Genomic DNA, 24,385 nt, shown 5'->3' on the forward strand with positions numbered 1-24,385 from the left:
AGTTGGGGAGAGATAGCATGGGAGAAATGCCACATATAGGTGAAGGGGAGGAAGGCAGCAAATCACACTGCCACATATGCACCTATGCAACAATCTTGCATGTTCTTCACATGTACCCCAAAACCTAAAATGCAATAAAAAAACCCTCAAAAAACTAGGTATAGAAGGAACATACCTTAACATAATAAAGGTGATATATGACAGACCCACAGTTATTTATCACACTGAATGGGGAAAAATTGAAAGCCTTTCCTCTAAGATGTGGAACACAACAAGGATACCTACTGTCACCACTGTTGTTCAACATAGAACTGGAAGTCCTAGCTAGAGTAATCAAAGAAGAGAAAGATTAAAAGGGCATCCAAATTGTAAAGGAAGAAGTCCAATTACCCTTGTTTGCAGATAATATAATCTTATATTTGGAAAAACCTAAAGACTCCACTAAAAAACTATTAGAACTGGTAAACAAATTCAGTAAAGTTGCAGAATACAAAATTAACATACAAAAATCAGTAGCATTTCTATATGCCAACAGTAAGCAATCTGAAAAAGCAATCAATAAAACAATTACATTTACAACAGCTACAAAACAAAACCAAACAAAAAAACTAGGAATTAACAAAAAAGTGAAAGATCTCTACAACGAAAACTATTGGGTTGGTGCAAAAGTAATTGCAGTTTTTGTCATTACTTGTTGTTTGGTTTTTTGGTTTTTTGGTTTTTTTTAGACAGAGTCTTGCTCTGTCACCCAGGCTGGAGTGCAATGGTGTGATCTTGGTTCATTACAATCTCTGCCTCCAGGGTTCAAGTGATTCTTCTGCCTGGGCCTCCTGAGTAGCTGGGAATACAGGCGTAGGCCACCACACCTGGCTAATTTTTGTATTTTTAGTAAAGGCGGGGTTTTGCCATGTTGGCCAGACTGGTCTCAAACTCCTGACGTCAAGTGATCCACCCGCCTTGGCCTTCTAAACTGCTGACATTACAAGCCTGAGCCACCACACCCAGCTGCCATTACTATTAATGGCAAAAACTGCAATTACTTTTGCACCAACCTAATATAAAACATTGATGCAAAAACTTGAAGAGGACACAAAAAATGAAAAGATTCCATTTTCATGAATTGGTAGAATAAACGTTGTTAAAATGTCAATACTATTCAAAGCAATCTACAGATTCAATGCAATCCTTGTCAGAATACCAATGACATTATTCACAGAAATAGAAAAAAAAAATCCTAAAATTTGTATGCAACCTTAAAAGACCCAGAATAGCCAAAACCATACCGAGAATAAAGAACAAAACTGGGGAGGAGATCCAAGATGGCCGGTGAGGAGGAACTCGGGAGTGCAGCTCCGAGAGAAAGCGCGGAGGGTGAGTGGACGCTGCATTTCCAGACGGATTTTTACTGCCCACAGACCAGGAGATTCACAGGCGGAGGAGCCCCACACGTCACCAGCGCCACTGGTTTGACCGGCGCGGCCGCTTGGCCTGCGCCCTGGTGCAGCGGCTCCCTGTGCAGAGTGAGCAAGACTGAGTCCCTTCTAAGCCAGCAAGGGGAGCTGAAACGGGGAGCCAGGCCAGGAGATTCTCTGGGAAAAAAAAGCGCCATGAATCTCAGAGCTGCAGCTTCAGCTGACGCAGCAGCTCCCAGGGCAGAGCAGAAGAGACGGTGTCCCCTCTTAGCCAGCAAGGGGAGCTGAAACAGGGAGCCAAGCCAGGAGATTCCCGGGCAAAAAAAGTGCCACGGCAAACACAACATATGCAAGGATACACAAAGGCTCAAAATAAAGGGATGGAGGAAGATTTACCAAGCAAATGGAGAGCAAAAAAAAGCAGGAGTTGCAATTCTCATCTCTGATAAAATAGACTTTAAAGCAACAAAGATCAAAAGAGACAGAGAAGGACATTACATAATGGTAAAAGGATCAATGCAACAAGAAGAGCTAACGATCCTAAATATATATGCACCTAATACAGGAGCACCCAGATACTTAAGGCAAGTTCTTAAAGACTTCCAAAGAGACTTAGACTCCCACACAATAATAGTAGGAGACTTCAACACACCATTGTCAATATTAGACAGATCAATGAGACAAAAAATTAACAAGGATATCCAGGACTTGAACTCAGACCTGGACCAAGCAAACCTAATAGACATTTACAGAACTCTCCAGCTCAAATCCACAGAATATACATTCTTCTCAGCACCACATCACACCTACTCTAAAACTGACCACATAATTGGATGTAAATCACTCCTCAGCAAATGCAAAAGAATGGAAACCATAACAGTCTCTCAGACCACAGTGCAATCAAGTTAGAACTCAGAATTTAGAAACCAACCCAGAACCGCACAGCTTCATGGAAAATGAACAACTTTCTCCTGAATGTTGACTGGATAAACAATGAAATGAAGGCAGAAATAAAGATGTTCTTCAAAACCAACGAGAATGAAGACACCACATACCAGAATCTCTGGGACACATTTAAAGCAGTCTCTAGAGGAAAATATATAGCAATAAGTGCCCACATGAGAAGAAAGGAGAGATCTAAAATTGACACCCTATCGTCAAAATTGAAAGAGCTAGAGGAGCAAGATCAAAAAAACTCAAAACCCAGCAGAAGATAAGAAATAACTAAGATCAAAGCAGAATTGAAGGAGATAGAGACACGAAAAACCCTTCAAAAAATCAATAAATCCAGGAGCTGGTTTTTTGAAAAGATCAACAAAATAGACAGACCACTAGCCAGATTAATAAAAAAGAAAAGAGAGAATAACCAAATAGATGCAATAAAAAATGATAAAGGGGATATCACCACAGATTCCACAGAAATTCAAACCATCATCAGAGATTATTACAAACAACTCTATGCACATAAACTAGAAAACCTGAAAGAAATGGATAAATTCCTGGACAGTAGTCTCCTCCCATGCCTAAACCAGGAAGAAGTCGAAACCCTGAATAGACCAATAACAAGGTCTGAAGTCGAGGCAGCAATTAAGAGCCTACCACCCAAAAAAAGCCCAGGTCCAGATGGATTCACAGCCGAATTCTACCAGACATACAAAGAGGAACTGGTACCATTCCTTCCGAAACTATTCCAAATAATCCAAAAAGAGGGAATCCTTCCCAAATCATTTTATGAGACCAACATCATCCTGATACCAAAACCCGGCAGAGAGTCAACAAGAAAAGAAAACTACAGACCAATATCCATGATGAACAAAGGTGCAAAAATCTTCAATAAAATACTGGCAAGCCGATTACAACAGCACATCAAAAAGCTTATCCACCATGATCAAGTAGGATTCATCCTGGGGATGCAAGGCTGGTTCAACATACACAAGTCTGTAAACGTAATTCACCACATAAACAGAACCAAAGACAAAAACCACATGATTATCTCAATTGATGCAGAGAAGGCCTTTGACAAAATTCAACAGCCCTTTATGCTAAAAACCCTCAATAAACTAGGTATCGATGGAACGTATCTCAAAATAATAAAAGCTATTTACGACAGACCAACAGCCAATATCATACTGAATGGGCAAAAACTGGAAGCATTCCCTTTGAAATCTGGCACTAGACAAGGATGCCCTCTCTCACCACTCCTATTCAATATAGTACTGGAAGTTCTACCCAGAGCAATCAGGCAAGAAAAGGAAGTAAAGGGTATTCCAATAGGAAAGGAGAAAGTCAAATTGTCTCTATTTGCAGACGACATGATTATATATGTAGAAGACCCCATCGTCTCAGCCCAAAATCTCCTGAAACTGATAAGCAACTTCAGCAAAGTCTCAGGATACAAAATCAATGTGCAAAAATCACAGGCATTCCTATACACCAGTAACAGACTTAAAGAGAGCCAAATCAAGAACGAACTGCCATTCACAATTGCTACAAAGAGAATAAAATACCTAGGAATACAACTAACAAGGAACGTAAAGGACCTCTTCAAGGAGAACTACAAACCACTGCTCAACAAAATAAGAGAGGACACAAACAGATGGAGAAACATTCCATGTTCATGGTTAGGAAGAACAATATTTTAAAAACTTTTTCTTTCATGGATCATGGTCAGGTTTAGAATAAGTCAACAAGCATTCAGAGTTTCTCCTTTTCCAGAATTTATTCAGTAAAATCTCATTTCTTCCCATAATTACGTGTACACTCCCATACTCAGACATAGTCACATAAGCCTAGACATATATTTACTTACTTTTCTTTCTTTCCTTCTCTCTCTCTTTCTTTTCTTTTCCTTCCTTCCTTCCTTCCTCCTTCCTTCCTTCCTTCCTTCCTTCCTTCCTTTCTTTCTTTCTTTCTTCTTTCTTTCTTTCTTTCTTTTTTCTTTCTTGAGACAGAGTCTCGCTCTGTTGACCAGGCTGGAGTGCAGTGGCGAAATCTTGACTCACTGCAGCCTCCGCTTTTCTGTAATAAAAAATTATCTAGAGTATATCTCGGACTGGGCACAGTGGTTCTAGAATTGATAGATTACTACCATTACTGTAATCCCAGCACTTTGGGTGACCAAAGTGGGAGGATCCTTTGAACCCAGGAGTTAAAGACCAGCCTAGGCAGCATAGCAACACCCCCATCCCTACAAAAAATTTTAAAACTAGCCTGCTGTGGTGGCATGCACCTGTAGTCCTAGCTACTCTGGAGGCTGAGGTGGGAGGATCACCAGGGCCCAAGAGGTCAAGGCTGCAGTGAGCTGCGATGACATAACTGCACTCCAGGCTGGGTGATGGAATGAGACTCTGCCTCAGGGAAAAAAAAAAAAAAAAAAGAATTGTGCTGGGCGTGGTGGCTCACACTTGTAATCCCAGCACGTTGGGAGGCTGAGACAGGCGGATTACCTGAGATTGGGAGTTTGAGACCAGCCTGACCAACATGGAGAAACCCTTTCTCTACTAAAAATACAAAATTAGCTGGGCATGGTGGCCATGGAGTTCTCAGATATGACATGATCCATAAAAGGAAAAATTGATTAATTGGGCCTCATGAAAATTTAAAACTTTTACTCTTTGATAGAGCCTGCTAAGAGGATGAAAATACAAGCTACACACTAGGGGAAAATATTTACAAACTATATAACTGTCAAATAATTTAGAACATATATATATACACACACACATATATATCTCATAACTCAATAGCCAAAAAATCCATTTACAAAATTGGCAAAAGACATAAACAGAAATGCACCAAAGAAGACAGACAGATGAAAAGATGTGCAACATCATCAGCCATTAGGAAAATGCAAATTTTTAAAATATATCCACAAGATATCACTACATACCCATCAGAATGGCTTAAAATAAAAAATAGTGAATACATCAAATGTTGGCAATGATGCAGAGAAACTCTATCAATGATCTTGAAATGAGCATAAATGGTACAGACACCCCAGAAAACTGCTTAACAGTTTATTTAAAAACTAACCAAGCCATTACCGTATAAACCAGAAATCACACACTTGGGAATTTATACCAAAGAAATGAAACTGATATGCACACAAAAACCTGTACACAAATGTTCATAGCAGCTTTATTCATAATAACAAAAAACTAGAAACGACCCAAATGTCCATAACAGGTGAATGGTTAAATAAAACTACTCAGGCATAAGGCTAGGTGTGGTGGCTCACACCTGCAATCCCAGCACTTTGGAAGGCTGAGGAGGGTGGGTCACTTGAGGTCAGGAGTTTGAGACCATCCTGAAACATAGCAAAACCCTGTCTCTACCAAAAATAAAAAAAAAATTAGCTAGGTGTGGTGGCACACACCTGTAGTCCCAGCTACTTGGGCGGCTGAGGTGGGAAGATGACTTGAGCCTGGGAGGCAGAGAGGTTGCAGTGAGCCAAGATCGTGCCACTGCACTCTAGCCTGGGCAACAGAGTGAGACTCTGTTTCAAAAAAAAAAAGGTGGGGGGGGGAGTATATTTCTATCTCTGCCCTATAATCTGATTAGTTTCTGTCTAAGCAAACATACCTTCACTTCTGTTGCTTGGCCTGGATTTACAGTTGAATCTCACAACTCAAAACTATACTGTAAGGGAAGCAACTTTCTTAGGAAAATGGTCCAAATAAGTGGGGCATTCTGGAAACAAACAACAGAAAGAGGTAAGGATAAAGTTGATGTCAAACCCTAGAAATTGGAACTTTGTGAGACTTTCAATATAGTCCTGCCATTTTAGTCTTTTGATCTGGCATAAGTAGCACTTTCTTAATCACAGTAAAATAGAAATGAAATGCTTATCTGCTACCTATTTCTCTAGGAAACATGATAGATTTGCTCCTTATTTTTACCAGTCATTTGGGCAATTTCTTATATTTTAATTAGTGGGTTATACAATGTTAGGAACTATCAGTCTAAAAAACTTTTAGTCTTTTCTCTCTAGAATAATGATACAAATTACTAGAGAATCAGTAAGAACTATACAGCTGCTGTGGGATTTATTTAATCAAAAAAAAGATAGAACTCAACTGAAATCTGGTAGAAGTTCAGAGTTTACATAACACAAGTGTGTGTCTAAGAGCTTTTGATTCTTTACATGGGCTGGACTTTAAAAACTGTAGTATATTAGACAAAATCTTACACTCTAAAAATAATTTTTTTTAAAAAAGAAAAAAACTATAGTATGTGTTAAAACATAGCATAGAGACACTGAGTTTTGTTTATAGTCACATCATCTTGCTTGACCATGAACTTTGTGTCATGTATGCAGTGGAAATTGGAGAAGCTGCCCTTTTCACAGCCTGTGCCTTTGCCATGGCAACACTGGTAGCAACTCTGAGGGTACTGAGTGTATTATTCAGGTAAATAGAATTAAGATGCTTTATTTGGGCCTTCTATAAATATCAGCATCATTTTTACTCTATTCTTCTCCATTCTTATTTTTAATTCTTATACCCCCAAATGAGTTCTAGCTGATGATACTTTACTTCTGCTGAGGATGATCTTTTATTTTCCTTATTGCTTTTATTTAGGAGAAATTTTATTTATTTATTTTTATTATTATTATTTTTGAGACAGAGTCTCACATTGTCACCCGGCCTGGAGTGCAGTGGCCCGATCTCAACTCACTGCAACCTCTGCCTCCCAGGTTCAAGAGATTCTCTTGTCTCAGCTTCCCAAGTAGCTGGGATTACATGCACTCACCACCACACCCGTCTAATTTTTTGCATTTTTAGTAGAGATAGGGCTTTACCATATTTGTTGGTCAGGCTGATCTCAAACTCCTCACCTCGTGATTTGCCAGCCTAGGCCTCCTAAAGTGCTGGGATTACAGGCTGAGCCACCGCGCCTGACCAGAAATTTTAATTTTTAGAGTATTTAGAAGATACTATATATTTCAGTAAATATTCTCCCATTTTTTAAATCCACCAACTATAGCATTGCTTGAATAGTTACTTCTGCAATAATTTTTCTCTAATTTATCTGTCTTGTGTGTCTTTTGCTGCTTCTTCCTAGGAGCTCCTCAGTAGAATTAAAATAACTGTCATTTTTATTCCTATTGAAACACTAGAAAAATTCTACGTGGTGCAAGAACATTGAGTGAACCTGGTCACTTTTATCATTTTCAAAGAATTGCGTAGCCTATGTCTGGAGAAAGAATTCTAGGTTTATTTGCCTTTTCTCTGTTTTTCCCACAGTTCGATTTTATCTTCTTACTTTTTGAATGAACAATTGAATATGCATGGTAAGATGCTAAGTGCATCTTAAGTGTCCTGGGCTCTATGTAATGGTGATCGATGTCCAACAGGGGGCACAGATTTCTAACTTGTCACAGATGGCTGAGAAATGAAAAAAATCCAGGTACTGATTGAACTATATGAGATATAATTTTTATTTTAAAATAATATTTTTTCTACTTGAAAAAGTAGTTACATTTATTTCCAAGTATTAACAAAATAGATGATTCAGCAATTGGTTTACAGGCAGTAGGAAAAAAAGCTATAATATTAGAGCTCTACATACTTTATTTTTAATTTTAATTTTTATTATTTTTAATTTTTAATTGACACATCATAATTGTACATATATACGGGGTACAGGTTGATATTTTGATACATGTATACAATGTGTAATGATCAAATCGGGGTACTTAACATATCCATCACCTCAAATATTTATCATTTCTTTGTGTTGTGAACATTCAAAACCCTCTCTTCTAGCTACTTGAAAATATACAATAAATTATTGTTAGTTACAGTCACCCTACTGTGCAATAGAAAACCAGAATTTATTTCTCCTATCTAACTGTAATTTTGTATTCTCTAACCAACCTTTCCCCATCCCCTTTGCCCCCTCCTCTTACCAGGTTTTAGTAACCTTTATTCTATTTTCTGCTTCTATGAGATTAATATTTTTAGCTCTCACACATAAGTGTGAGAACATGTGATATTTATCTTTCTGTGCCTGACTTCTTTCTTTCTTTCTTTCTTTTTTTGAGACAGAGTTTCGCTCTTGTTGCCCAGGCTGGAGTGCAATGGTATGATCTCGGCTCACTGCAACCTCCACCTCCCGGGTTCAAGCAATTTTCCTGCCTCAACCTCCTGAGTAGCTGGGATTACAGGCATACACCCCCACAGCTGACTAATTTTTGTATTTTGTATTTTTTTGAATGACTTATTTCACTTAAAGTAATGCTCTCCAGGAGCATCCATTTTGCCATTAATAACAATATTTTATGCGTTGTTATGGCTGAATAGTATTCCGTTTGCTATATACTCCATTTTAATTTGTATTTTAAAATCACTTCATAACAAGCTAGACTATAACAAAGCAGGGTTTATTCCAATAATATAAAGGTGGTTACATTGAGATACCATCTCACACCAGTTAGAATGGTGATCATTAATAAGCCAGGAGACAACAGATGCTGGAGAGGATGTGGAAAAATAGAAACGCTTTTACACTGTTGGTGGGAGTGTAAATTAGTTCAACCATTGTGGAAGACAGTGTGGTGATTCCTCAAGGATCTAGAACTAGAAATATCATTTGACCCAGCAATCACATTACTGAGTATATACCCAAAAGATTATAAATCATTCTACTATAAAGGCACATGCACCCATATGTTTATTGTGGCACTGTTCACAATAACAAAGACTTGGAACCAACCCAAATGCCCATCATTGATGGACTGGATAAAGAAAGTGTGGCACATATACACCATGGAATACTATGCAGCCATAAAAAAGAATGAGTTCATGTCCTTTGCAGGGACATGGATGAAGCTGGAAACTATCATTCTCAGCAAACTAATACAAGAACAGAAAACCAAACATTGCATGTTCTCGCTCATAAGTGGGAGCTGAATAATGAGAACACATGGACACAGGGAGGGGAACGGGGGGGCTAGGGGAGGGATAGCATTAGGAGAAATAACTAATGTAGATGACAGGTTGCTGGGTGCAGCAGACCACCATGGCATGTGTATACCTGTGTAGCAAACCTGCACATTCTGCGCATGTACCTCAGAATTTAAAGTGTAATTTAATATATATATATATATAAAGGTGGTTAGACATAAGAAAATCTCTCATTATAACCTGTTATATCACCAAATTAAAAGGGAAAGCCCTATGATTATATAAATAAATAATTCAAAAGAATTTGATAAAATTTATCAGGAATTCCTAATAAAAATTCTAAGAAAAATTTTTAAAATCTACCTAAATAAAATGATTTATTTACCAAAAATTCAAAAGCAAATAGTAGCAGAAGACTAAAATAATTTAATGAAAAGTAGGACTATACAAACACATGTATTATTGTCATTATTATTTAACATTACTTTAGATATTCTAGAGCTGTACTGTTCAATATGGTAGCTACTAGCCACACGTGGCTGTCTACATTTAAATAAATTAAAAATAAATTGAAAAAATTAGTTCTTCAGTCTCCATAGCCACTTTTTTTTTTTTTTTAAATGGAGTCTTGCTCTGCCACCCAGGCTGGAGTGCAGTGGCATGATTTTGGCTCACTGCAACCTCCGCCTTCCGGGTTCCAGTGATTCTGGTGACTCAGTCACCCGTGTAGCTAGGATTATAGGCACGTGCCACCAATGCCAGCTAATATTTGTATTTTTAGCAGAGACGGGGTTTCACCGTGTTGGCCAGGCTGGTCTCGAACTCCTGACCTCAGGTGGTCTGCCCACCTTGGCCTCCCAAAGTGCTGGGGTTACAGGTGTGAGCCACCGTGCCCGGTCCCCTAGCCACATTTCAAGTGCCCCATAGCAACACATGGTCAGTGGCTACCATAATTGACAGTGCAACTATAGAACATTGCCATTGTCACAGGAAATTCTATTAGATAATGCTATTCTAGAGAATGAAATAAGATAGGAAAAACTGTATATATAGTGGGGGAAAAATGAGATTTAATTTTCTATCTCTTTTCTCTCATGTGTGCTTGTATGCATAGAAAACCCAAAGGACACTCACCAAAATGGTGGAGTAGAAGCGATCTGGCTTCATTCTCCCCCACAGAAAATTTAAAACAACTATTCAGTGCCAAGATTATTGCTAGCAATATCCTAGAACTCAAAACTGAGGTTGTGTTAATCACTCGAGCCACAAAGCATTGAAAAACTCTGACTAGATGGTAAGAGAAACACACACCTCTATCTGTGACACCCCTTCCTCCAGCTGCCAGGCACCTTGCAGAAAAGTCCCCCTGGACTCATGGTTTCTACACTGGAAAAAGTGAGATTGAGGTGTGCAGCCAGTTCTCTTACTATCTTGGGTTCCTTTGTAAGAAAGCCATTCCTGCTGAACCCATGGGAAGCATCACGAGTGTCTGGAAGGAAAAAAACCTCTGAGGGCAACTAGAGACAAACAGTGTAGATGTGGCTAGCAACCCCAGTGCAGGGAAACAGGAGCTGCTCTTTACCTCAGACAAGGGAGATGCCGAATCAGAGAGGTGGTTCAGCAGCACCATGCTGTAGGAAGCATGCTCCAAGGCTCCACTGGCCACTAACCTTAGCTGGCCTTCCCACACAGGCGGGATATTCCCTTTCAGAGCCCCAGCCCCCTGATCTGGGGTAATGCTTGGAACTTTTGTGATAACTACAGCAAATCTTGGCTAACTAGTGCCAAAAAGAAAACAGCAATCTGGGGTTAAGAGGACTCAACAAGCAAATTGCACAGAACTTCTAATTAGACATACTCTAGAAGTATGTCTTCAATGTGAAGCCATAGACATATATTCATAAGAAACAACAGCAGATGGAAACCATGGTCTTCCCAAATGAACAAAGTAATAAGCCAGTGATCAATCCCCAACAAGACAATGATACATGAGCTTTCAGATCAAGAATACAAAATAACAGTTTTGAGGAAACTCAGGGAACTCTAAGATAACACAGAAAATCAGTTCAGTAATTTTTATAAGAGAAATTTAACAAAGAGCTTGAAATAAAAGAAGTCAAACAGAAATTTTGGAACAAAGAAATACATTAACCAACTAAATTTCCAAATAGCCTATCTTCAAGCTCACTGACTCTTTCTTCTGCATGATCAATTTTGTTGTTATCTTCAGAAAGCAAATCTAAGACACTGGCCTTAAAGAGGGAACTGAGAAAGAGCAAGGGCTAGAAATCTTATTCAAAAAATAAGCACAGAAAACTCTCCAAACCTAGATAAAGATATAAATATCCGTTAGAATGGCGATCATTAAAAAATCCGGAGACAACAGATGCTGGAGAGGATGTGGAGAAATAGGAACACTTTTACACTGTTGGTGGGAGTGTAAATTAGTTCTACCATTGTGGAAGACAGTGTGGTGATTCCTCAAGGACCTAGAAATAGAAATTCCATTTGACCCAGCAATCCCATTACTGGGTATATATCCAAAGGATTATAAATCGTTCTACTATAAGGACGCATGCACACGAATGTTCATTGCAGCACAGTTTACAATAGCAAAGACCTGGAACCAGCCCAAATGCCCATCGATGATAGACTGGACAGGGAAAATGTGGCACATATACACCATGGAATAGTATGCAGTCATCAAAAACGATGAGTTCGTGTCCTTTGTAGGGACATGGATGAACCTGGAAACCATTATTCTCGGCAAACTGAGGCAAGAACAGAAAATCAAACACCACATGTTCTCACTCATAGGCGGCTGTTGAACAATGAGAACACATGGACACAGGGAGGGGAGCACTACGCACTGGGGTATGTTGGGGGAAAATAGGGGAGGGACAGCGGGGGGTGGGGAGTTGTGGAGAGATAGCATAGGGAGAAATGCCAGATATAGGTGAAGGGGAGGAAGGCAGCAAATCACACTGCCACGTATGCACCTATGCAACAATCTTGCATGTTCTTCACATGTACACCAAAACCTAAAATGCAATAAAAAAAAAAAAAAAGAAAAAACAAAGATATAAATATCCAGGTATAGAAAGGCCAAACATAACCAAACAGATTCAATGCAAATAAAACTGCACGAAGGTAAAGAGAGGATCCTAAAAGCAGCAAGAGAAGCAAATGATGGGCCAGGTGCAGTGGCTCATGCCTGTAATCCCAGCAGTTTGGGAGGCCAAGTTGGGCAGATCACGCGAGGTCAGGAGTTCAAAACCAGCCTGGGCAACATAGTGAAACCCCATCTCTACTAAAAATACAATTATCCAAGTGTGGTTGTGCGCATGTGTAATCCCGGCTATTTGGGAGGCTGAAGCAGGAGAATCGCTTGAACCGGGAGGCAGAGGTTGCAGTGAGCCAAGATCACACCATTGCACTTCAGCCTGAGCCACAGAGTGAGACTCCATCTCAAAAAAAAAAAAAAGAAAAGAAAAGAACGTATAAAGGAGCTCCCATTTGTCTGGCAACAGAATTCTCAGCAGAAACTATATAGATTAGGAGGGAGTGGGGTGACATATTCAAGAGCTGAAGGAAGAAACTGCCAAATGAGAACACTGTACCCTGTGTTCTCATTTACAAAAAAAAGCAAAGCTTTATCTCCTTCAAACATGGAGGAGAGATAAAGAATTTCCCATACAAAAACTGAGGGAATTCATCACAAGACCTGTCTTACAAAAAAATGCTAAAAGCATTTCTTCAATCTGAAAGAAAAGGATGCTAACATGCAATAAGAAATTATGAGAAGGCATAAAATTCACTGGTAAAAGTAAGTAGACAGACAAATTCAGCATACTTTAATATTGTAATTGTGATGTGTAAACCACTCAGATCTCTAATATGAAAACTAAAAGACAAGGGTATCAAAAATAATAATAACCATAACAAGTTTATAAGAGATGGGCAACATAAAAAGATGTAAATTGGCTGGGTTTGGTGGTTCATGCCTGTAATCCCAGCACTTTGGGAGGCTGAGGTGGGCAGATCACTTGAGGCCAAGAGTTCGAGACCAGCCTGGCCAACATGGCAAAACCCTGTCTCTACTAAAAACACAAAAATTAGCCATGCTGGTAGCACATGCCTGTAATCCCAGCTACTTGGGAGGCTGAGGCACGAGAATCACTTGAACCTGGGAGGCAGAGGTTGCAGTGAGTCAAGATCCTGCCACTGCATTCCAGCCTGGGCAACAGAGTGAGACTCTGTCTAAAATAAATAAATAAATAAAATAAAAATAAGTATAATAAGATGTAAATTGAGCCAATAAAACATCAATAAGGAAAAGCCCAGAACGTGATGGCTTCATTGCTGAATTCTACTAAATTTTAAAAGAGGCACTGGGCACAGTGGCTCACACCTATAATCCCAGCACTTTGGGAGGCCAAGGTGGGCAGATCACAGAGTCAGGAGTTTAAGACCAGCCTGACCAACATGGTGAAACATCGTCTCTACTAAAAATACAAAAATTAGCTGGGCTTGGTGGCATGTGCCTGTAATCCCAGCTACTTAGGAGACTGAGGCAGGAGAATCCTTTGAACCCGAGAAGTGGAGGTTATGGTAACCCAAGATCACGCCACTGCATTCCAGCCTGGGCAACAGAGCAAGACTCTGTCTCCAAAAGGAAAAAAAAAAAAAAAAAGGAGAGAGATCCAAGATGGCTGATCACTAGCAGCTCGGGCTCGTAATTCCCAGTGAAAGCGCAGAGAACGAGAGGACGCCACACTTTCAGACGAATATTTGTTGCTCACGGACTAGGAGATTCCCAGCAGAGGAGCCCCACGGGTCGCCAGGGCGACTCTTGTGGCCGGTGTGGCGGTTTTGCTGGCACCTTAGCGCGCCAGTTCTTGGTGCAGAGTCCGGAGATTCCCGGGCAGAAAAGCACCATCAATCTTAACACCGCTGTTTTGGCCGGCGCAGTGGATTGCTCAGATTTCGGCGCTGGGAATCAACAAGTTGGATGTCAGCTCAGAGACTTAGTTAGAAAGTCGGTAATTACAAAGACGACAGACGGATAAATATATAATGAAGGGAAGAAACCAGCGTAAAAAGGCAGAGAATACTCAAAATCAGAATGCCTCTCCCTCTACAGGGGATCGCAATTCCTCATCAGTAACGGAACAAGGCTTAATAGATTACAAGTGTGTTCCAATAACAGAAGCAGGTTTCAAAACGTGGGTGATAAGAAACTTCTGTGAATTAAAAGAACTTATTCTAACCCAATGCAAAGAAACTAAGAACCTTGAAAAAAGGTTTGACGAAATGTTAACGAGAATGGACAATTTAGAGAAAAATATAAGTGAATTGATGGAGCTGAAAAACACAACACGAGAACTTCGTGAAGCATGCACAAGTTTAAACAGTTGAATTGATCAAGCAGAAGAAAGGATATCAGAAGTCGAGGACCAGCTCAGTGAAATGAAACGAGAAGACAAGAATGGAGAAAAAAGGATGAAAAGGAATGAGCAAAGTCTCCAGGAAATATGGGACTATGTGAAAAGACCTAATTTATGTTTGATAGGTGTACCTGAATGTGACGAAGAGAATGAATCCAAGTTGGAAAATACTCATCAGGATATCATTCAGGAAAACTTTCCCAACCTGGCAAGGCAGGGTAATATTCAACTCCAGGTAATACAGAGAACACCACAAAGATGTTCTTCAAGAAGACCAACCCCAAGGCACATAATCGCCAGATTTATTAGGGTTGAAATGAAGGAGAAAATACTAAAGGCGGCCAGAGAGAAAGGTCAGGTTACCCATAAAGAGAAACCTATCAGACTTACAGCAGATCTCTCAGCAGAAACCCTACAAGCCAGAAAAGAGTGGGGACCAATATTTAACATCCTTAAAGAAAAGAACTTTCAACCCAGAATTTCCTATCCAGCCAAACTAAGCTTTATAATCGAAGGAAAAATTAAATCTTTTGCGAACAAACAAGTACTTAGAGACTTCACCACCACCAGGCCTGCTTTACAAGAGCTTCTGAAAGAAGCACTATACATATAAAGGAACAACCAATATCAGCCTTTCCAAAAATATATCAATAAGCAAGGAGCATTAACACAATGAAAAATTTACACTAACTAATGGGCAAAACAGCCAGCTAGCATCAAATGCCAGTATTAAACCTATATATATATTCTAATTGGATAAAAAGCCAAAACCCATCGGTATGCTGCATCCAGACCCATCTCATATGCAACGATACACACAGACTCAAAACAAAGAGAAGGAGGAAGATTTATCAACCAATCAGAGAGTAAAAATAAACAAATAAACAAAAAGCAGGAGATGCAATTCTCACCTCTGATAAAGTAGACTTTAAAGCAACAAAGAGCAAAAGAGGCAAAGAAGGACATTACATAATGGCAAAAGGATCAATGTAACAAGAAGAGCTAATGATTTTATAGATCAACGAGACAGGAAATTAACAAGGACATTCAGGACTTGAACTCAGACCCGGAACAAGTAAACTTAATAAACATTTACAGAACTCTCCACTTCAAATACACAAAACATACATTACCACCTCACACCTATTCCAAAAGTGACTACATAATTGGAAGTAAATCACTCCTCAGTAATCACATAGCATTTCATAGGTTTAAATGAAATATTGGTTGGCTGCTTGTTTGTTATTTTCTTCCTTTATTCCTTCCTGTCTACATCAAGTATAATTATTGGTATAAAAGAGGTTTTCAATACCCATTACTAAACTGCATTCTAGCCTGGGCAAGAAAGCAATACTCCCATTCTCTCTCTCTCTTTCTCTTCCTTTTTCTTCCTCTTCTTTATTTTTTTTCTTTCTTTCTTTCTTTCTTCCAAAAAAAAAAAAGGAACTAATATCAGTTCTTCTCAAACTCTTCTAGAAAATTAAAGAGAGGAAAATTCTTCCAAACTCATTTGGAAGAATCGAGGCCAGCACTACCCTGCTACCAAAACCAGACAAGGACACAACAAAAAAAGGAAGCTATAGACCAATATCCATGATGAGCACAGATGCAATAATCCCCAAAAAATACTAGCAAATCAATCCCAGGAGCACATTTAAAAGATCATTCACCAAGATTGGGATTTATCCCAAGGATGCAAGGATATTTCAGTGTATGCAAATCAATAAATGTGATATATCACATCAACAGAATGAAGGACAAAAATCATTGTATCACCTCAATAGACTCAGAAAAATGCATTTGATAAAATTCAACATCCCTTCATGGTAAAAAGTCTCAACAAGTTAGGTACAAAGGAAATGTACCTCAACACAACAAAGGCCATATATGACAAACCTACAGCCAGCATCAAACTAAAGAGGGAACAGTTGGAAGACTTTACCTTCAGATCTAGGACAAGACAGACATATCCACTTTCAACAGTTTTATTTAATATAGTGCTGGAAGTCTCAGCCAGAGTAATTCAGCAAACAAAAGAAATAAAGAGAATCCAAATTGGAAAGGAGGAAGACAAATTGTCCTGTTTGCAGAAAACATGATCTTATATAGAGAAAACCCTAAAAGCTCCAGCAAAAAACTGTTAGAACTGATGAACAAATTCAGTAAAGTTGCAGAATGCAAAATCAATTACAAAAATCAGTAGTGACTCCATACACTCCAATAATGAACTAGTGGAAAAAGAAAGCAAAAAAAGCAATCCCATTTACAGTAACTACAAAAAATACCTAGGGATATATTTAAATAAGGTAAAATATCAAGATGAAAAAGTTATAAAACACTAATGAAAGAAATTGAAGAGGACACAAAAAAATAGAAAGACATTCATGTTCATTGATTGGAAGAATTAGCATTTTGAAAAAGTAATCTATTACCAAAAGTGGTCTACACATTCAATGCAATCTCAATCAAAACACCAATGACATTATGCACAGAAATATTTTTAAAATCCTAAAATTTGTATAGAGTCACAAAAGACTCTGAATAGCCAAAGTAATTCTGAGCAAAAAGAACAAAGTGGAAGGCACCACATTACCTGACTTCAAAATATACTATAAAGCTATATATAAACCAAAACAGCATGGTACTGGCATAAAAACAGACACATAGACCAATGGAGGAGAATAGAGAATGCAGATATAAACCCATGTATTTACAGCCAACTGATTTTTGACAAAAGTGCCAGGAACATTCATTGGGGAAGTGACAAGTCTACTAAATAAATGGTGCTGGGAAAACTGGATATCCATATACAGAAAAATGAAACTATACCCCTGTATCTCACCATATATAAAAATCAACTCAAAATGGATTGAAGACTTAAGTGTAAGACCTGAAACTATGAAACTACTAAAGGAAAACACAGAGGAAATACTTGAGGACATTAGTCTGAGCAAAGATTTTATGGCTAACACCTCCCAAGCACACACAACAAAAAGAAAAATAGAGTAATGGAATTACATAAGAAAGAAAGAAAATTAACTCAAAATGGATCAAAGATCTAAATGTAAGACTTTAAACTATAAAACTCCTAGAAGAAAACATAGGGGGGAAACTTCATGACATTGGATTTGACAATGATTTCTTGGATATAACAACAAAGGCACAGGCAACAAAAGAAATAGTAGATAAACTGGACTTCACCAAAATTAAAAAAATTTGTGTACCAAAGGATGGTATCTAGCTGGGATTATAGGCATCCGCCACCATGCCAGGCTAATTTGTTTCTTTTTTTTTTTTTTGTACTTTTAGTAGAGATGGGGTTTCACCATGTTGCCCAGGCTGGTCTCAAACTCCTGACCTCAAGTGATCAGCCTGCCTCGACCTCCCAAAGTGCTGGAATTACACTTCGCCTAGACAAAATATATGAAGAACTCTTACAACTCAACAACAACACAAAGTAGAACCCAATTAACCAATTAACAAATGGGCAATAAAGTCGCAGAATACAAAACCAACATACAAAAATCAGTAGTAACTCTGTACACTCCAACAATGAACTAATGCAAAAAGAAAGCAAAAAAGCAAACCCATTTACAATAACTAAAAAAATACCTAGGAATATATTGAAATTGAATATACTGAATAGGCATTTCTATTCAATATTTCAGGTGCTAATTGGCCATTTGTATCTCTTCCTTGGAGTAATGAAATAGGCATTTCTCCAAGAAATACAAATGGCCAATTAGCACATGAAAAAGATGCTCAACATCATTAGCCATCAGGGACATGGGAATCAAAACCACAATGAGATACTACTACATACCCATTAGGATGGCTATTATTTTTTAAAAGTGGAAAATATCAAGTGTTAGCAGGGACATGGAGAAATTGAAGCCTTTGTCCATTGTTGGTGAGAATGTAAAATGGTACAGTCACTGTACAAAACAGTTTGGTGGTTCCTCAAAAAGCTAAACATGGAACTATCGAATGATCTAACAATTTCACTTATAGGTATTTTCTTTTTTTCTTTTTTGAGTATTTTCTTAAAAGAATTGCAAACAGGGACTCAAACAGATATTTTTGCACCAATATTCATAGCAGCATTCTTCACAATAGTTAAAAGTCACAAACAACCCAATGTCCATAGGCAGATGAATGGATAAACAAAATGTGATATATCCGTACAATGGAATATTATTTAGCCTTTAAAAGGAATGAAATTATAATACATGCTACAATATGGATGAACCTTGAGAACATTACGCTAAGCAAATGAAGTCAGACATAAAAGGCCTAATACAGTCATTCCTCGATATCTGTGGGGGATTGGTTCCAGGGCCCCAGGCAGGTACCAAAATTCACAGATGCTCAAGTCCCTTATATAAAACAGCATAGTATTTGCATATAACCTGCACACCTCCTCCTATTTACATTAAATAATTTCTAGATTACTTATAATACCTAATACAATGTAAATACTATGTACATAGATATTATACTGTATTGTTTAGGGAATAATGACAAAAAAGTCTGTACATATTCAATGCAGATGCAACCATCCATTTTTTTTTTTTCAAATATTTTCAAACCACAATTGGTTGAAACTATGGATGCAGAATCCAGGGATACAGAGCACCACTGTACTGCATGAGTCCACTTATATAAGGTACCTAGAATAGGCAAATTCATGGAGATAGAAAGTAGATGTTAGCAGGGGCTCAGGAGGGGAGAGTAGAAAGGAGACTAACTGTAAATCTAATAATGCAGGAGAGATCTGAATATGTAGACATAGGCAGTATTGAGAATCAAATGGAACTGGGCTTAAATAAATTATTGGCTCTGCCCTTTATTAGGTGTGTGACATGGGTCAAGTTAATTAACTTTTTATTTTAATTACATATTTTTATTTTTTCTTTTACAAAATTGTATTACAAATTCTTCAGGGCTTTATAAATTTCACATCAATAAATTTAGAATGTCTAACTGTCAAGAGATAATACAGGGTCACTAATTTAATACTTTGTTTGTTCATTTGTTCTTGAGACAAGGTCTCACACTATCACCCAGGCTGGAGTGTAGTGGCACTAACTCGGGCCACTGCAGCCTCAACCTCCCAGGCTCAAGTGATCCTCCTACCTCAGCCTCCCGAATATCTGGGCAGGCACATGCCACCATGCTCAGCTAATTTTTGTGGTTTTTGTAGAGATGGGGTTTCACCATGTTGCCCAGGCTGGTCTCAAATTCCTGAGCTCACGAGATCCACCCACCTCGGCCTCCAGAAGGTTTGGGATTATAGGGCTAAGCCACCTCACCCAGCTAATTTGGTAAATTTACCAGGAATCAGGATCTGGCATTCAGCCTCACAGCTTCAAAACTCAATCTTGTCAGTTCCCCTTGTCAGCAAACTCACAAGGTATACTAATGGATAACCTAGAATGACAATTTTAGACACTCAAGTATCTAGAAAGAATGCTCAAACACCTTATTTCAGGCACATCTTTTTATAATTTTTCAGTATCAAGGAGGCTGAAGTAATAATCAGAATGTTACTTGAGCAAAGAAATGTGAATTGTCTTAAGCAAAATCTAATCCAGACTTTTGTGAGACACAGCAGACAGTACCTATCCTTCTAGAAAACATTGTTCACATCTCCCAGTTTCAGACTCTCTCTCTCCTAGAGAGTGCAGGATATAAAAAGTCAATTCTCGGCCGGGCGCGGTGGCTCAAGCCTGTAATCCCAGCACTTTGGGAGGCCGAGGCGGGTGGATCACGAGGTCAAGAGATCGAGACCATCCTGGTCAACATGGTGAAACCCCGTCTCTACTAATACAAAAAATTAGCTGGGCACGGTGGCGCGTGCCTGTAATCCCAGCTACTCAGGAGGCTGAGGCAGGAGAATTGCCTGAACCCAGGAGGCGGAGGTTGCGGTGAGCCGAGATCGCGCCATTGCACTCCTGCCTGGGTATCAAAAGCGAAACTCCGTCTCAAAAAAAAAAAAAAAAAGTCAATTCTCTTTGACTCCTCCTTTGCCTATACTCCAAGGAAACTAGATATACAATGGCTTTCAATCCTGGCTACACATTGGAATAATGTGAAATCTGAAATTTAAAAACATACCTAGAGCAATACCCATGCCTCACCCCAAGACCACTGAATCAGAATCTCTGAAAAGATAGAAACTTTATATCTGCGTTTTTTTAAAAAGCTCCCCCAAAGATTCTGATGCATAGTAAGCATCAAATATATAATGGACATCTTATTACATGTCAATTTTCTGTTAATTTTATGTTGAGTTCTTGTCTCCTCTCCTATATTACATACATAATACACTTAAAATATAGTTTAGGCATATACATAGATCTGAGAATAAGAATCACACTCGGAGAGGCACGGTGGCTCATGCCTGTAATCCCAGCACTTTGGGAGGCCAAGGCGGGTGGATCACCTGAGGTCAGGAGTTCAAGACCAGCCTGGTCAACATGGTGAAATCCCGTCTGTACTAAAAATACAAAATTAGCCGGGTAGTGCATGCCTGTAATCCCAGCTACTCGGGAGGCTGAGACAGGAGAATCGCTTGAAACTGGAAGGCGGAGGTTGCAGTGAGCTGAGATCGTGCCACTGCACTCCAGCCTGGGCAACAAAGAGCGGAACTCCATCCCAAAAAAAAAAAAAAGAAAAAGAAAAAGAAAAACCACACTCTAGGGTTGACTGCTAATATACAACATTAAGAAAAATTGTAGCTTATTTTATAGGTATATTAAAAATAATTAGAAGTTTAGAGTCTGTGTGTAATACCAAAATCTAATACCTAGAAGATAGAATTTTGATTATTATAAATAACTGATCAAATTTATCCACAATTTACATATTTCTTTTAAATTCATGTATAATCGTAGTACATATTTTGGGGAATACATGTGATAGTTGATACCTACAATGTGTAATGTTCAAATCAGGGTAATGGGTATATCCATCACCTGAAATATTTTTATCTTTTCTTTGTATTGGGAACATTACAATTCTTCTATTCCAATTATTTAGAAATATACAATGAATTATTGTTTAGTATAATTTCCCTAATGTACAATTGAATACTAGAACTTATTACTTCTACTGAACTGTATTTTTATACCCCTTAACCAACTTCTCTTCATTCACCCCTCCTAGCCTCTGGTAACCACCATTTTATTCTCTACCTTCATGACATCTACTTTTTTAGCTCCCACATATGAGTGAGAACATGCAATATTTGTCTTTCTATGCCTAGCTTATTTACTTAACATAATGGCCATCCATGCTGCTGCAAATGACAGGATTTCATTCTTTTTATGGCTGAATAATATTCTATTGTGTATATATATTTCATTTTCTTTCTCTGTTCATTCGTTGATGAACACTTAGGTTGATTCCATATCTTGATTATTGTGAATAGTGCTGCAATAAACTTAGGAGTACAGATCTCCTTAATATGCTGATTTCCTCTCTTTTGGATATATCCTGTATATATATACACCTATACCTATACCTATACCTATACCTAGTGATGGGATTACTGGGGCAAATGACAATTCTATTTTTAGTTTCTTATTTATTTATTTATTTAGAGACAATGTCTCACTATATTGCCCAGGCCGGTCTCAAATTCCTGGGCTCAAGTGATCCTCCTGCCTGGCCTCCTAAAGTAATGGAATTACCGGTGTGAGCCACCATCCTGCCCTATTTTTAGTTTCTTGAGGAACCTCCATACTGTTTTCCATAATGGCTGCACTACTTTATATTCCCACCGACAGTATACAAGGGTTCCCCTTTATCTGCATCCCTGTCAGCATTTGCTATTTTCTTTTTTTTTTTTTTTTGGTCTTTTTGATAATAGATATTCTAACAGAAATGAGATGATATTTCATTGTGATTTTAATTTGCACTTCCCTAATGATTAGTGATTTTGAGCATTTTTTCGTATATCTGTTGGTCATTTGTATCTCTTCTTTTGAGATGTATTGAGATCTTTGCCCATTTAAAAATTATTTCTCTCTCTCTCTCTCTCTCTCTCTCTGTGTGTGTGTGTGTGTGTGTGTGTGTGTGTGTTTTCTACTGAGTTGTTTGAGTTCCTTATATAGTCTGGTTATTAACTCCTTGTTGGATGTATAGTTTGCAAATATTTTCTCCTGATGTGATCCCATTTTCTATCTTTGCTTTTGTCACCCGTGCTTTTGACCAAAAAAAAAATATTTGCCCAGTCCAATGTCCTATAATTTCCTCAATATTTTCTTTTCGTAGTTTTACAGTGCCAGGTTTTACATTTAAGTCTCCGATCCATTTTGAGTTGATTTTTGCATATGATGAAAGATAGGGTTAATTAACCTTTTAAAATCTCAGTTTGCTAATCTGAAAACAAAAACCAAAAACCAGAATCATAATCATAACAAACTCAGAGGGCAATTGTGAGGGTTAAATGAATTAATGCATACAAAGGATGAGCAAAGAGCCTAGCACGTAAACATTCAGTGAATGTTAGCTATTAATAACCTCAGGACAATTTCCGATACCTAATAAACTTCTATTGAAGGAACACATGCAACTGCATATTTGCTATAATGATGAAACCGAAGCATAGTTAGGGAGGGGGAAGAGTGCTTTATAGGGAAAAGCATGCAAAAGAACTTATTAAAAAGAAACTACAGCATGACAGAATAGAACCCGGAAATACACTCCCTATGTATCTGACAATATGATAGTATGTATAAGACAGTTTTTTCTGTATTTGTACATCATGTTACTTCTTGGTCAGCGCTCCCCTACCAAGAGAAACCATAATTCTTATCATTTCCTTTCTTCCACTTTTTATTACCCTGTTTCCTTAAGAAGAGGCTGGAAATCTGGCAATAATTAAAAAGTTACATATGTGTATGCTCTAACTAGATTGTAAATTTCTGAAGGATAATGTCTGCCTTCTTCTCATGAAACACTTAATCATATTTTAAGCATTTAATAAATGTTTCAAATCCCGTCTGGCACACTAAATTCTCAATTGACATTTGTTGGATGACTGAATTTATAAGTGAGCAGTTACTGTGTTCCCCTCCTCTATCCACAGAGATGTTCCCTGAGACATTTCTGTCAGGAGTACGATTTTCTTTTCTTTTTTTCTTTCTTTCTTTCTTTCTTTCTTTTCTTTTTTTTTTTTTTTTTTTGATAAAGAATCTCGCTCTGCCACCCAGGTTGGAGTGCAGTGGCATGATCTCGGCTCACTGCAACCTCCAGCTCCTGGGTTCAAGCAATTCTCATGACTCAAGGATTACAGGAGCACACCACCACGCCCAGCTAATTTTTGTATTTTTAGTAGAGATCGGGGCAGGGGTGGGGTCTCATCATGTTGGCCAGGCTGGTCTCAAACTCCTGACCTGAGGTGATCCACCTGCCTTGGCCTCCCACAGTGCTGGGATCAGCTCTGTGGGTGTGAGTCACCGTGCCCGGCCAGGAGTACTATTTTCATTTACCTAACGTATATATCTGATTCTTTTTGAAAAGGCTCTGAGCAGCTTTTAGTGTTATTTACTGCATAAGACAAAAAATAATTAGGGAAATGGAAGATAACACAGTTATTTAAGATAAAAGTCAA

Source organism: Aotus nancymaae, unplaced genomic scaffold, assembly GCF_030222135.1.
Source record: "Aotus nancymaae isolate 86718 unplaced genomic scaffold, 86718_ANA_hifiasm-v0.15.2.pri h1tg000004l, whole genome shotgun sequence".
NCBI lineage: Eukaryota > Metazoa > Chordata > Mammalia > Primates > Aotidae > Aotus > Aotus nancymaae.